The sequence below is a fragment of the Camellia sinensis genome, chromosome 12 (genome assembly GCF_055761805.1).
Source record: "Camellia sinensis isolate YWXY chromosome 12, ASM5576180v1, whole genome shotgun sequence".
NCBI classification, from domain to species: domain Eukaryota; kingdom Viridiplantae; phylum Streptophyta; class Magnoliopsida; order Ericales; family Theaceae; genus Camellia; species Camellia sinensis.
This window is the reverse complement of record NC_138972.1, coordinates 74,550,644-74,563,692: the sequence shown is the minus strand read 5'-3', so window position 1 is coordinate 74,563,692 and position 13,049 is coordinate 74,550,644. Positions and strand designations below refer to the sequence as shown.

Sequence of the window (13,049 nt, the reverse complement as noted above, 5' to 3'; positions counted from 1 at the left end):
CGAATTAAATTTATTTATGAGGTGTCTAATTTGAAGGTGTAAATTATTGATGGAAATTTGAAGTCTGATTAGAAATTGAAGGCCTAAATGGTTTGAGAAATCAAAATTTATAATGATAATAGGTTTAATTTAATATTTGGAGCCTTTTACTAAAAATTTGATTCATATTGGTAAAATTAAATATAATTAATTGGGCCTTAACCAAAGATTAATTCGGCTAATTAAATATGTGAGATTTGTGATTAGTTAGGATTAATTAATTATGTGCTATCCAGTATTAATTATAATTAGACTAAGTGATATTTAATTAAGCTAATATATAATTAAAATGCTAATTGATCCTATTCAACTAATTAGAACATTGGTATGTTGAGGTTTTGAGAGAAAATTCTAGAAAGTTTGAGTGTTAGTGAGTCTTCATGTTTTATATGCATCTGAAGAGAGAGAGAGAGAGAGCTCATTGTGCTGAGGCAAAAACAAAACTTATCAAAGCAAGGGGAAATAAAAGAAGAAAGGGGGTATGTATTCATTCGTTATGTTAAGGGAAATGAGAGAGAGAGAGAGAGAGAGAGAGAGAGAGAGAGAGAGAGAGAGAGAGAGAGAAACAGCCGAGAGAGAGGGAGAGTGTGTAAAAATTCTTGGAACTTATTTGCTGGAAATTGAGTAGGAAAGCTAAGGGAAAAGCTAGGGAAAAGTGTAGAACTGAAGAAAAGTTCAAGAATTTGTTTAGAAATTCATCAATTTGAAGACTTAAGGTAAGAAATTGAGACTTAAATTTTGTAAATAATTTACTTACAAGCTGAAATTAAAGGGTAATTGGGTTTAATTTCATGACATAAGAAAAGAATGTAGAAGGTTTGAGTTAAGTTTGGTAATTAAGAAATTGATGTTGTGATTAAATATTTGAGTTTTATTTTCTTCATCCCTCACATATTTGAAGTTTATCATTACATGCATGGTAAATTTTCAAGATTTTAGAATTTAATTCATATTTTAAAGTTTATGAGCTTGAGATTAAATTGTGATATAAATTAAGAAGTCAAATTATAAATTGAGCTTAATAATGTAAATTTGATAAGTGTTTTATACATGCATCATGGATTTTGAGGAATTTAAGGTAAATAATTTCATGTTTTGAAGAGAAGAAGGAAGAAATTTTATAAGAAAAATCAAGTTTATGGAAAATTAAACATTGATTTAATTTTGAATATAAAAAATTTATTAGTTTTAATCTTAATGTCATACATGCAAATACTTTCCTAAGAGTCATATAACTTCAATTTCATGTACATTAAAAGGAATTAGTAAAATGGTGTAGAAATTGAATTAGATTCAAAATTATAGAAGTTAATTTGAAAATAACCATTTTGGGTTTGCATTTATTTGTCTTATATGAAATTGAGTTTCAATCACACATGCATCATGGAATTTCAAGAGGTTGGGAAGTCTAATTTATATTTTAGAATTGTGGGTTGATGTAAAGAAGATGAGTTAAAACTAAATTTGGACAAGTGGAGCATGATTTTGAATAAATGATTTCTAATTGAGAGTGTTTATTAAATTATACAATGATTCTCCATTTTTGTGTACCAAAAATACATGTTTTGAGGCTTTGAATATCAAATTTGAACTTCAATTGCATTTATAAAAATTCCAGAATTTACGCTGTTCGCTCGAGCGAGGAAAGTCTCGCTCGAGCGTGAAAATCGAGCTCCCAAAAGTTTCTCAAATTTTACAGTCCGCTCGAGTGGAGACCCTATTTTTAGCATATTTTGAAAAATTGCATTTAGTTCACATTTTTATTCTCATCTCTTTCCAAGCATTCTAGACATGATTTATGACTCAATAAAGATTAATAAGCTACCAATCAACATAAATTAGTTAGTTAAAGAATGAATCATTGATCTAGTGATAATTATTTAAGAAGCCAAGTAAAAGATCAATCTATTTGGAAAAGAATGACTTAGTAATGAAAGAATATGTGAAATAAGAACCCGATTTATTTGAATAAGAAAGAATAAGCGTAGTAGAACTTCGGACTATTTAGACGGAAAGAGACTAGAAAAGTCAAGTTTGATCAAAGAAGTAATATTGTATTTCAATATGTATATGTTATGTGCTTGTGTAGGTCACGCGCCATTGTCTGCCTGATTTATCTGATATGTCTAGTCTGTCTGATTTGCTTTTACAACTATCTGTGAGTAATAACTTAGTAAAGTTATGTTCAACTTTATTTATTTTCTGTGTGATCAATTAATATCTGTTTTCTGAAGTGATATGTTCTGTACAATGAATGATTGTCTAATTTCTAATATGTATTCGTGACATCCTTAGCATCATGTGATATCTGTTGGCTATTACCCGGTATCGGAGGTTCCATCATGGAACTTAATATGTCTGCACTCTGTTACCCATACCGGAGGCTCCCTCACCGGGGCTCAGCGTGTTTATTCTCTGTTACCCGGATCCGGAGGTTCCTTTATGGAACTGGTTATTCGTAACGCTCACGTGTTTGCATCTGTTCTGTATCTGCTCTGTTAATGCTAATGGATGTATCACGTATGCTTAAGCATGACTTATAATTTCTGTATATGATCTGGACAAATTATGAATTTGATACGAAATTGAATTATGATTTATGAATCTGTACGGACTCATTCATTGAAACCCCTTTACTCTGTTATTGTTCACTGAGCTTTCGCTCACAGTTTATATTATGTATGTAGGTGAGCCGGCGCGTGATCAGGGCCAGAGTTGACGGCCTTCATTTCTGTTTTTGTCAGCCAACCTATGTGCTCCCATGGAGGTCCCGGATATGTCAAGTGGTTATCACTATGTGATTTAAAGTTTTAGTTCTGTTTTCTTGTTTGGTTAATCAAGTCTTGTGTATTTTCAAGAAAGGGGCTAAGTCCTTTTTGTCTGATTTGTATATATATTATGACGTAGGGATGATGTGTATATATGTACATATAAAGGTTAAAATTTTTCTGTCTCATATAAGTCTGCACAGCTCAATGGACGTTGTATATTGTTATTTGCTTCCGCTAGCCCCTAATATTATGTTAATCTGTCTCAGAGGCCTTCGGTAATCCCAGGATTACTGGCCGGTTACGATGCTAAACCTATAGGGGCGGGTTTGGGTCGTGACAGTGAAACATGTCGCAAACCACAATAAATGTGGTTGATCAAATGTTGTTAACTATTAATATGGTAGATGAAATAGTAATAGGAATAGTATTTTTTTTAATTTAAAAGATCGGCAAAAGAAACTTCATTGATGAATGCAAAGCACGGCAATATACATCAATAAAGAAGATGGATGCACAAACATCATAACAAAACAGAATGATCCAACAAAGTTGGCACCATTTAGCAAGCCCAATCATCTGCAAGTATCACGACAAATTGGTTAGCAACTGTAGACACCCCATTTTTGACTGCCCTTAAAACTTGGGCGCCTTAGATTGATCACCCAATGATGAAAATTATAACGATCCCGATTCTGGCCCGACTTTTGTGGTATTCCGGACATAGGTTTAGTGCTTTCATATTGTTGTTTACCTCTTTCTTCCCTTATATCTCTTTGAAATTGGCTTTTGGGTTGTTGTGATTATGTTTGGGCAGGTTGGTTGTTTGTTTGAAGTTTGCGGGCTTTGCAAACACTCAGTACTTTTGCAGGTCTGCAAAACTACTGGGAGAGTGATTTCTACGCTCGAGCGACGTTTCCTACGCTCGAGCGGCCTTTATTGCGCTCGAGCGTTGCTCTGTTGTCTGCAAAACTAATGGATGTGTGTTTTCTACGCTCGAGCGTCATTTCTTGCGCTCGAGCAGTGAGCGTCTTGGTCATTGTGTCTTAGCGCTCGAGCGGCCTTTCTTGCGCTCGGGCGAAATAACTTTTTGTGTCTGATGCTCGAGCGGCACTTCTTGCGCTCAAGCGGACTGTGCGTATATCAGATCGCGAAAATGACTTTTTACATCACTTTTTCAGATGTTTTTTCCCTAAAACCTAAAGTTGAGACTCTCTCTCTCTCTTTAAATCACTCTCTCTACATTTGCACCTAGTTTTAGTGATTTCCTCACCCAAATCTCTTTGATAAAAAGGTAGACCATCTCAAGATTTCCATTTTGATCCGATTAGAGTTAGATTTGGGCGTCTTTGAAGTTTCACTCTTGCTTGGCTCATCTTCTCTCTTTGAGGTAGGGGTTTTCTACACTTTCATATGGTTTTTAGCTTAGTTATTTGTCGTTGTGTAACAATGGTGGGATTTGGGAGTAGTTTGAGCAAACTTAGGGTTTGGGGTGTGAAATAAAAAGAGGGATTTCTAAATGAATGTGAAATAAATGGTTATGGGGTTGAATGTGAGGTTGCATTGTGGTCAAATACTTGATTCGGGCCATTTAGGTTGATATATGGAAAAATGGGATTTTGCCCTAATTGGGTTAAATGGTTATTTTGTACACATAACTAAAATTGATAATGATAATGTGCAATTGAATGATTTTTGATGTACATGGTGGAGTTGGACACGTGTTGTCTCTCACCTATGAAAATTTTAATAATTTATATCTTGAGAAGATTGTACATCTGTTTAGAAATATCTATTTTGGGCTATCGGTGGAGGATAGCTATGATTGTTGCAGAAATTGCATGTGGATTAGGTAAATTGAAACTAATCTAATGTTGGTTGTCATTGAATATGACTATGTTTTAAATACATTGTATATGTATGATGTTTGGGAGGAGAAAGGGGATGTATTCCATTGTTTGGGATGGACTCATTGAAATTAAGTTGGTCGGAGTGTCTAGGGTGAAAGTCCCGAAATCTTGTGTATACATGGGTGTCGATCCCGCGGATGAAATTTTCGTAAAATGGCAGATTTGAAGTGTTTGTATGGTAATTGTGTTGATTAGATAACCACTGAGTTGTAGTCTCAGTTGGGTTGTTGAAATATAATGAAATTGGCTAATGAATTGAAGGAAAGTGGAATAAGATATGAACTCGATACTTCTTGATGATATAAGAATGTAAATGGTTTGTCACAAGCATTGTATTTGCACATTGTACTTATATCTTTGTTAAATCTCATATATTGTGTTAGATTATTCCTGCTGGGCTTTGGCTCACCTTATTTAGGAAAAACCATTTTCAGGTGCTGGTGATATGCCTCCGGTAGGGCAATAGCTTGGAGGGACCTATGGGAGCAAGAGCTTCTTTCTTTTGTTATATTTTGTATAGCCAAGGGCATTAAATTGTATTGAGCTAGGCTCATTTTTGTGTAACCAAGCAATGACTTGGAAAGATGTAAGCCTATAAGGCATATTATTACCCGTTTAGTTTTTAATTCTCTTATCGTTGCAACACATGCTGTAGATTTAGGATGAAAATTTGTGAATATATATCACATGTGTTAACATTCATAAACGAACTCTGATGAATGAAAGCATTTTATTCTTCTGCTTACGAGTTGGATTTATTATGTTATTTTGGGGGCGCTTCAAAAATTATGCTGTACAAACGCTCGATTTCCTCAGCAAAAAGCCTCGGTTTTGAGTCTTAGAAGCCCACAAACCTTGCACCACTTTTGGACCAAAACAGAATTTTTTCAAGCCTGACCACCCAAAGGCCTGCGGTCCAACTAGTGGCCGGCTGGCCATAAATTAGTGGTTAGCCGTCCCCCACCTGGTCGGCAGGCCAGGTGTTCCGGTAGAGAAGATATTTGTTGCCAGCTATCTCCTCATGTGCATGCACTGCACTAGCTGGCTCAATATAGATATTTCTGAGATATCAACTAGTTATTCTAGATATAGAGAGCCATATCTTATGTTTTTAGGTTAGAAAAAATTCCAAGAGTTCAAATTCTTCAAAATATCTCTCTCTCTATCTTGCAACCTATATACACTATATCTATACTCCCTAAACCAAATATTTAGGGCTCCTTGCTGAGGTTCTTGAGCTTAAATTTTAGCACTTGAGGGTGAGCATTTGTTAGTTTGTGAATCAAAGTGTTACTCCTCTTCAAGAGGTATAACTTCTAGCTTCTTTACAATACTTCTTCCCTATCTTTACTTGTTATTTTTGGACTATTTTTCTACTATTTTTATGGGCTGAAACTTATGGCTTAAAGCTATCAAAGGTAAAGGGGTAAACCAACCTTCTTTAAACCTTATTTTCCAAGCTTTTGCCCTTGTGTTTCCCATCTATTTTTCAACTTTTTCCTACTGATTTTCAAAGGCTAAAAATGTGGTTTTGAGGTCCCAAAAAGTGGAGTCCTTTGGCTTGTTTACTAGCTTTAATTGTCTCCAATTTGTGCTTACTTTTCTAGCTCTTCCATGATAATTTCAACATTGTTTTAGCTATCTTTAGGACTGTTTTTGTGTGTATAATTCATTTTTGCTTTATACAGTAGGCTTATAGTGTAGTGGTTCTCATAGGTTTGGTGATTTAGGCCTTAGTCACCAACCTATTTGAGTTGATAGCGTTTATTTTATGCTTTTCATACTTGTGTTCACACATAATCATCTCTGCACTCTCCCTCATTTCTTGGCTTTTAATTTGTTTGAGAGTCGTTTCAAACGAGTGTTGTTTAAGCATGAGAAAGAGACCCCTCCATACTTAATGGTTTAATCTCTTCGGAGGTTTATTACCAGGGCGTTACATCTCTCTCATGTCTAAAACAACTTCTTGTTTGACACTTCCCTCCATTTAGTGGACTTAATTCTCATTCTTGGACTAAAATGGCTAATGAATGGAAAGGTAAGTAAAATAGGCAATAAAATGGGATTAAAAGAGGTAACAAGATAATAAAATCAAGTTTGGGTTTAATCGGACGTTAGTTGAACCCATTGAGTCTTGAACCGTTTCATACTCTTTAGTGAAGATAATGGTTCAAGATTCAAGGTCTACCACTTCCCTTGATCAATTCCATGATAGGGAGGAGGTTTTGTGGGTCTTTCATTATCATTTATTGAGATTTTGTCCCTCGAGTCATAGATCATCATGCAATGAGTTTGCGTCGATTGATGATTTACGAAACAAGCCTATCTCTCATTTGATCTGCTTGATGATAAGGAGAGGCAGGGTGGACAAACATCCCCTTAAAATACTCTATTTGTGCTCTGTTTCATGTCTGTTGCAGCAAGGTAGTGGCAAAAAACTAGTGGCCGGCCGGCCACCTCACTGTACGTTCGACCACTTTTCTTGGTCGGCCAGCCACTTCGTTTTAGATCAGCAATGCCATTTTCATGGCAGAACAAAGCAGAGGCTGGGGTGAAAACAGTTCAATTTTCTGACCACAAAATAGAACCATTATGGCAGCCAAACAAAGGGCATTTTCAGGTGGAAATTCGCATTCATGCATGAACGATTCTTCGTTCCCTGTGGCTCGTTAAAGTGTGTTAATAGTAGTATGTTGTACTGAGACTAATTCATTCCTTTGAACTTGTAATAGCTTAGTTAATTAATTTCATGTTGTAATCAATTAATTAGATTCATTTAAATTTGTAATAATTAGCTAGTGTAGTTAATTCATTTCTTTGTGATGTAATTGTTAGTTCATTAGGACATTCATTCGGACCCTCTTGCATGAGGTCAAAATTGTAATAATGTGTATGTTTTCCAACCCCAATTTCTTTCTCCCTTTTATTTACTTGCTTATGATGGATATCATAGAGCATCATGTTTTAATTAGAATTTTCCATGACTTGCATCCATTCGTCTTGCATGCATAAGTATTCGACTCATCATACTAATCAAATGTCAATTTCAAATTCCTTATTCGAATACATGCTTTGTCGCATGCCTTGAATTGACTCACATGCCATACTAGTAGCCGAGCCTAGTAATTGCATTTGTATGTGTTGCATTAGTCACTTGCAAATTAGAGTATGCATTTTTCTAATTGTTTGATTTCTTTTGGCTTGTCTTGGAGTACTAGGTGAGCATTTATCGCTTTAGCATATTGCATGCATGTGATTGTTGCCATATCAAGCATAATACCATGAGGCTAAGTGCTTAAGTGACGTACCTGTTTGAATGCCAGTGGATGAAGGCTAATTGCTTAAATTGGGATGTTTTGACTAATGTATATACAAGTTCACCTTTTTAAGTGATGCGTATTCAAAACTCATTTCAAACAAACATAAGATCAAAGTGTTCCAACTTTTGCAAATTAGTCTATACTTGTGTACATCACATAGTAAATTAGCATAATAATCAGAACAAGAGCATATACTGTGCATAAGATTCACATCATGAGTAGTAGAGGTCGATCTCTAATCGAGTGAGTGGGGTGCTTAATTCATGACTTTTCCCTCTCATACCTAAGTTCTCGAACCAAGACACTTTGGTGATGACGGATAAGTGGCATTTGGCACGAGTCTCTAGTTTCCTAAATTTTTCAAAAATATTTAGGTGGTGACTCTGTAATTTGGCAAAGTGGTCAGTTTTTGGCATTTTTGATTCAAATCGATTTTTCAAAAGATTTACCGGATTTGGACTCATTTGTGTTTATTTATTTGACATTGTACTTGTGAAATCAAATTCAAAATCACAAGAGTTCGAATTGTAGGGCTATCGTATCCGAAAGGAGCACAAAAAGCAAGCTACAACAACCAACCAACTAAGAACAAAAATACAGAAACTAGTAAACAAAAACGTAATAGGACCCAAGATCTCTCGAAATTAACCAACTAAAATACCTCCATACTCACATTCTTCAAAGCCTTTTCCCAGGTAATCTAAAGCTACCGACAATACTTCTAAACCTTTGCTGCAATCGACTCCTTTACTGCACTCAAGCCAACTTCCAAAATAACAACAAAACAAAGCTTCACACACTATTGCTATGCTACGATTTCGCTAAAGGCATCAACGAAGCATAACTTCACGCACTTACATTGCTTTAAAGCACTGTAGCCAACAGTAGATCATTCAATTCCCTTGCAACAGAATCTCATTTGTCGGATCCAATAGAGATATCAATTATCCTAAAAGACTTTCGGATTCCACTCTTCCCAAATTGATTTGATTTTAAGCTCCAAATTTTGATTCTTGAATGAAAACCACATCCACTTTTCAAGACACCATAAGATCCTTTATTCTTTACCTCTTTTTTGGTTTCCCACCACCTGAGAGCCCAGTATAAAAAATTCCCATTGGAAGTTGCCTATTTCCCAAATAGACTGTATCATTCTTTCTGACCATTCTTTTCTTCTCTGACTTCCCAATACCTCTAACATTCCACAAAATGATCTTCATAACTTGCGATTGCTGATTTTTTTTTGAATTTAGCCTTGTTGTTCAGCTCAATTTTGATGAAATCATTGAGAAAAACATCCTTACGACCTAGCAAATTGATGTCAAGAGTTTTAGCAACTTGGATGGCCTGATCAGAAGGAGATGAATGCTCATCCAGAATATTTTGTTATAGATTTGAATGGCTTGAGAGGAGAGTGATGACTGAGAATCAGTGGGAATAGAAGGGAAAACTAGGTTAGAACTAGGTTTCTTCCCTTTTGACCATTTTTGAAGCTTAATAGGGAGCCGTAAATCAGTCAAAGACTGTGTTTGGTTTAAGAATTTGAGGACTTTAGAAAGGGAAAGAAAAAAGATGGTTAATATGTGAATAAAATATACCTATATTTCATCTATTTTTACACACTTTTTTCCTTTCTCTTTCCAAATTTCTCTACAAATCCATGAGCCAAACACAACCTTAAATATTGGGCTTGAGGATGGAATAGGATCCACATCATAAGGGTGATTCTATTTTCACCCAAATAATAATATAGTACCCTAATGTAAATTTATTAATAAGGACAATACACATTAAATCCTAAAATAAAATATTTTTTTTTCTCATGGTCCACCCAAAATACATATACGTATTCTTTATTTTCAACTCTATTCATCTTCTTTCTGAAGTTTCAATTATTTTTTCTATATCTTCTTTCTCACTGAAAATATAACGACTCCGGTTTAGACCCGATCCGTTTATTATTTTGGATCGGGATTCCTTGTCTTATTTGGTTGTTCTTATCCTTATTCATTTTATTCTTGATTGAGTTTGGTTGTTTGGATGTCTTTGTTGCATTTGTAACAGGTTGGGAGTTTGTGTTTTTAAAAGAACTATTGCCCAGATTTTGGTCAGTTTGCTCGAGCGGTCCTTTGTTCGCTCGAGCAGTCTTTGAGAACTTCCAGTATATTTGCAGGCCTGCAAAAGTACTGGGAGGGTGTTTTCTTCGCTCGTGCAATGTTTCTTAAGCTCGAACGGTCTTTCTTGTGCTCGAGCAGTTAGCCTTTGGCTACAAAACTACTGGGAGGTGGTGTGTTACGCTTGAGCGGTCTCATTTATTGTGTCTGGTCACTTGAGTGGTGTTTTGGTCGCTCGAACAGTCTGCGCGTATATTAGTTCATAAAACTTACTTTTTGAGTCACTTTTTCATATCTCTCTCTCTTTAAACATTTCAAAACCCTAAATCTAGACCTTCTCTCTCTGGAACTCATCTTCTACCTTCAAATACACTCTCATCCATTAATCTCTACACCCTAGTCCCTTTGATAAAAAGGTAGAGCTCACCTAGAGCTTCATTTTAATCAGAGCAAAGTTCGTTTTTGGCTTCATCAAAGTTTCTCCACTCTCTCCCTTGCCTTCTAGCCTTGAGGTATGGATTTCTCCACACTTTTGTATGGTTTTTAACTTGGTTATTTGTTTTTCTGAACAATATTGTGGTTTGGAGATTTTTGGATAAACCTAGGGTTTTGGTTTTGAAATCAAAAGAGGGGTTTTCAAATGGTTTCTTGGAAATGATTGTGGGTTTGTAAATGTGGTTGAGTTGTAATAAAATGGTGGATTTTTATCCTTGGAATTGATTTATAAAGAACAAGGGATTTTTCCCTAAAATTTGAATACTTGATTTTGTAAAGATGAAATGAAAAGTATGTTGGGTTTTATGGAATTGGAGTGATGATGATGATGGTGGTGGTGGTGGAGTTAGATATGCATTACCACTCCCATCTTGAAATTTTGGAAATTTTATCTTTATTGGAAATTATCTATCTATTTAGAGATATCTGTTTTGGGCTATCGGTGGAGGATAGCTATGGTTGTTGTAGAAATTGTATGAGAATTAGGAGAATTGAAACTAATTTCTAATCCATTCGCATTGAGTATCGTACGTACTTAACACATTGAAAATGTATTTTGCTTTGAGAAAAATGGGTGAATACCTTGGTGAATCTGGGTAGGGAATGTGGTTCTGGTATTATTGTTAGCTTGTGTGTCCTTGGTGAAAGTCTAGATATCCACACTGTTAGGTGCCGAGCCTTCCGGTTAGTACTGGAAAAAATGGCAATTGGTAGTGCTTGTATAGCCTACTTGAAGACACATACCTAGAGATTCCCAGTGTTGTATCCACTGCCCTGTTTTCTATTGTAAAGAAAATGATTTCATGAATTGTGGTATAATCTGGCATTGCATGATTTTTGGAAAGAGATGTAAAAAGTTTTGACATGAGTATTGCATATGCACTCACCTTATAACTTTGTTAAGATTCATACACTGTGTTAGAGTATCTCTACAGGGCTTTGGCTCACCCTATGTGGAAAATCATTTTCACGTGCTGATGATATGCCTCTGCCAAGGTTGTAGCTTGGGAGGACTTGGAGCCAATAGCTTTTTTTTGTTATTGTTATAATTATTTTGTATAAGCTTAGGGCTTTATTTGTATTGAATTTCAAACTCACTTTTGTTGTAAGCAAGCATTGTCTTGGAAAGCTGTAGCCATTAGGGCATTTTTATATATCTGTTTAACTTTTATTTCATACTAGTAACTTGTAGCATATGCTATAGATTCAGGGTTAGGGTTTATGAATGTATAATTGCATGCGTTACTTTTTGTACAATGGGATCATATGAATGAAATATAATTACTTTGGCACACGTTATTATTTAATTAATATTGTGAGATGGTTTTATTGTTATATTTTTGGGGTGTTGCAACTTGGTATCAGAGCTATCGGGTATGAATACTTTGGGATCGTGGGATGTGGTTTTTACCACAATGGGTTATCTCGCTAGTTTGTGTTAGAAGTGAACCTAGTATGCTATGTGATAACATGCTTATGTGACTAGATGGGTATGGGATTTAATTTCTAAGATATTGATTGGATCTACGAGTTTCTGGAAGTCTTTCTAGAAGAGCACTTAATCACTGCTATTTCTAACTAGAACTCTGGCAACGGCATAGGACGATCATTATCTAGGAAGGAAATTCATGTGTTTACGTGACTACGTGCTTATGTAGAGTGAATTAATTGTTGTCTATTGCATTAGGACGCAATTGAGTTAGCTTTGGTACATTTGTAAATGTGCTAATCTCTTGTGTTACCTTTATTAGGATGTCAGGACGTGGATGTGGTGGTGGTAGCCGTGGCAGGCCTAGACAATAGGAGGTGCCATTACCGGATGATATTCTAGTGTAGGAAGAAGGGGTTGGTCAGACCAATGTGGTTGAACTAGTGGGTTAGTAGGGCATAGGTGCTTTAGCTCGTGAGATAGCCGGAGCTTTGCGGGAATCCATGGACATTCTTAAAGCTGAGAATCAAGTCCAGGCCCATGTAGCTGAGATAGGGTCGTCATTTCTAAAGAGGGAGTTTTTCTAGTCTAATCTGGATATGTTTTTGGGGGATCCGAAGGAGCCACTGAAGGCGGATGATTGGTTAGAGTAGATGGTGAAGACGTTCGAGATGCTTGGCATCGAGGATGATGGGCTGAGAGTGACCTTGACATCCTACCAGCTGAAGGGAAATGCGGGTCAGTGGTGGGTGCATTGGGGTGACTTGAGAGGCCTTTGTTAACGCTATCCAAGACAAGTTCTTATCTCCTACTGTTAGAGAGAAGTTAAGAGAGCAGTTTTTGAAGCTCAAGTAACTTAACATACCGGTGGCTGAGTTTGAGGCTGCCTTTACTAGTTTGTTAAGGTTTGCACCGGAACTTGTGGTGACAGATGAACGCCGTTGCATTGAGTTCGAGAAGAGTTTGAGGACTGA

General features: G+C 36.0%; 1 long non-coding RNA gene across 1 annotated transcript; it reads left to right on the top strand.

Moving 5' to 3' along the window:
- The first annotated feature begins 535 nt into the window (after positions 1 to 535).
- LOC145804572 (uncharacterized) lies at positions 536 to 2,995 on the top strand. The gene is made up of 2 exons (XR_014346568.1): positions 536 to 755; positions 2,727 to 2,995. It is a non-coding gene; the product is annotated as an uncharacterized LOC145804572 (long non-coding RNA).
- The last annotated feature ends 10,054 nt before the right edge of the window (positions 2,996 to 13,049 follow it).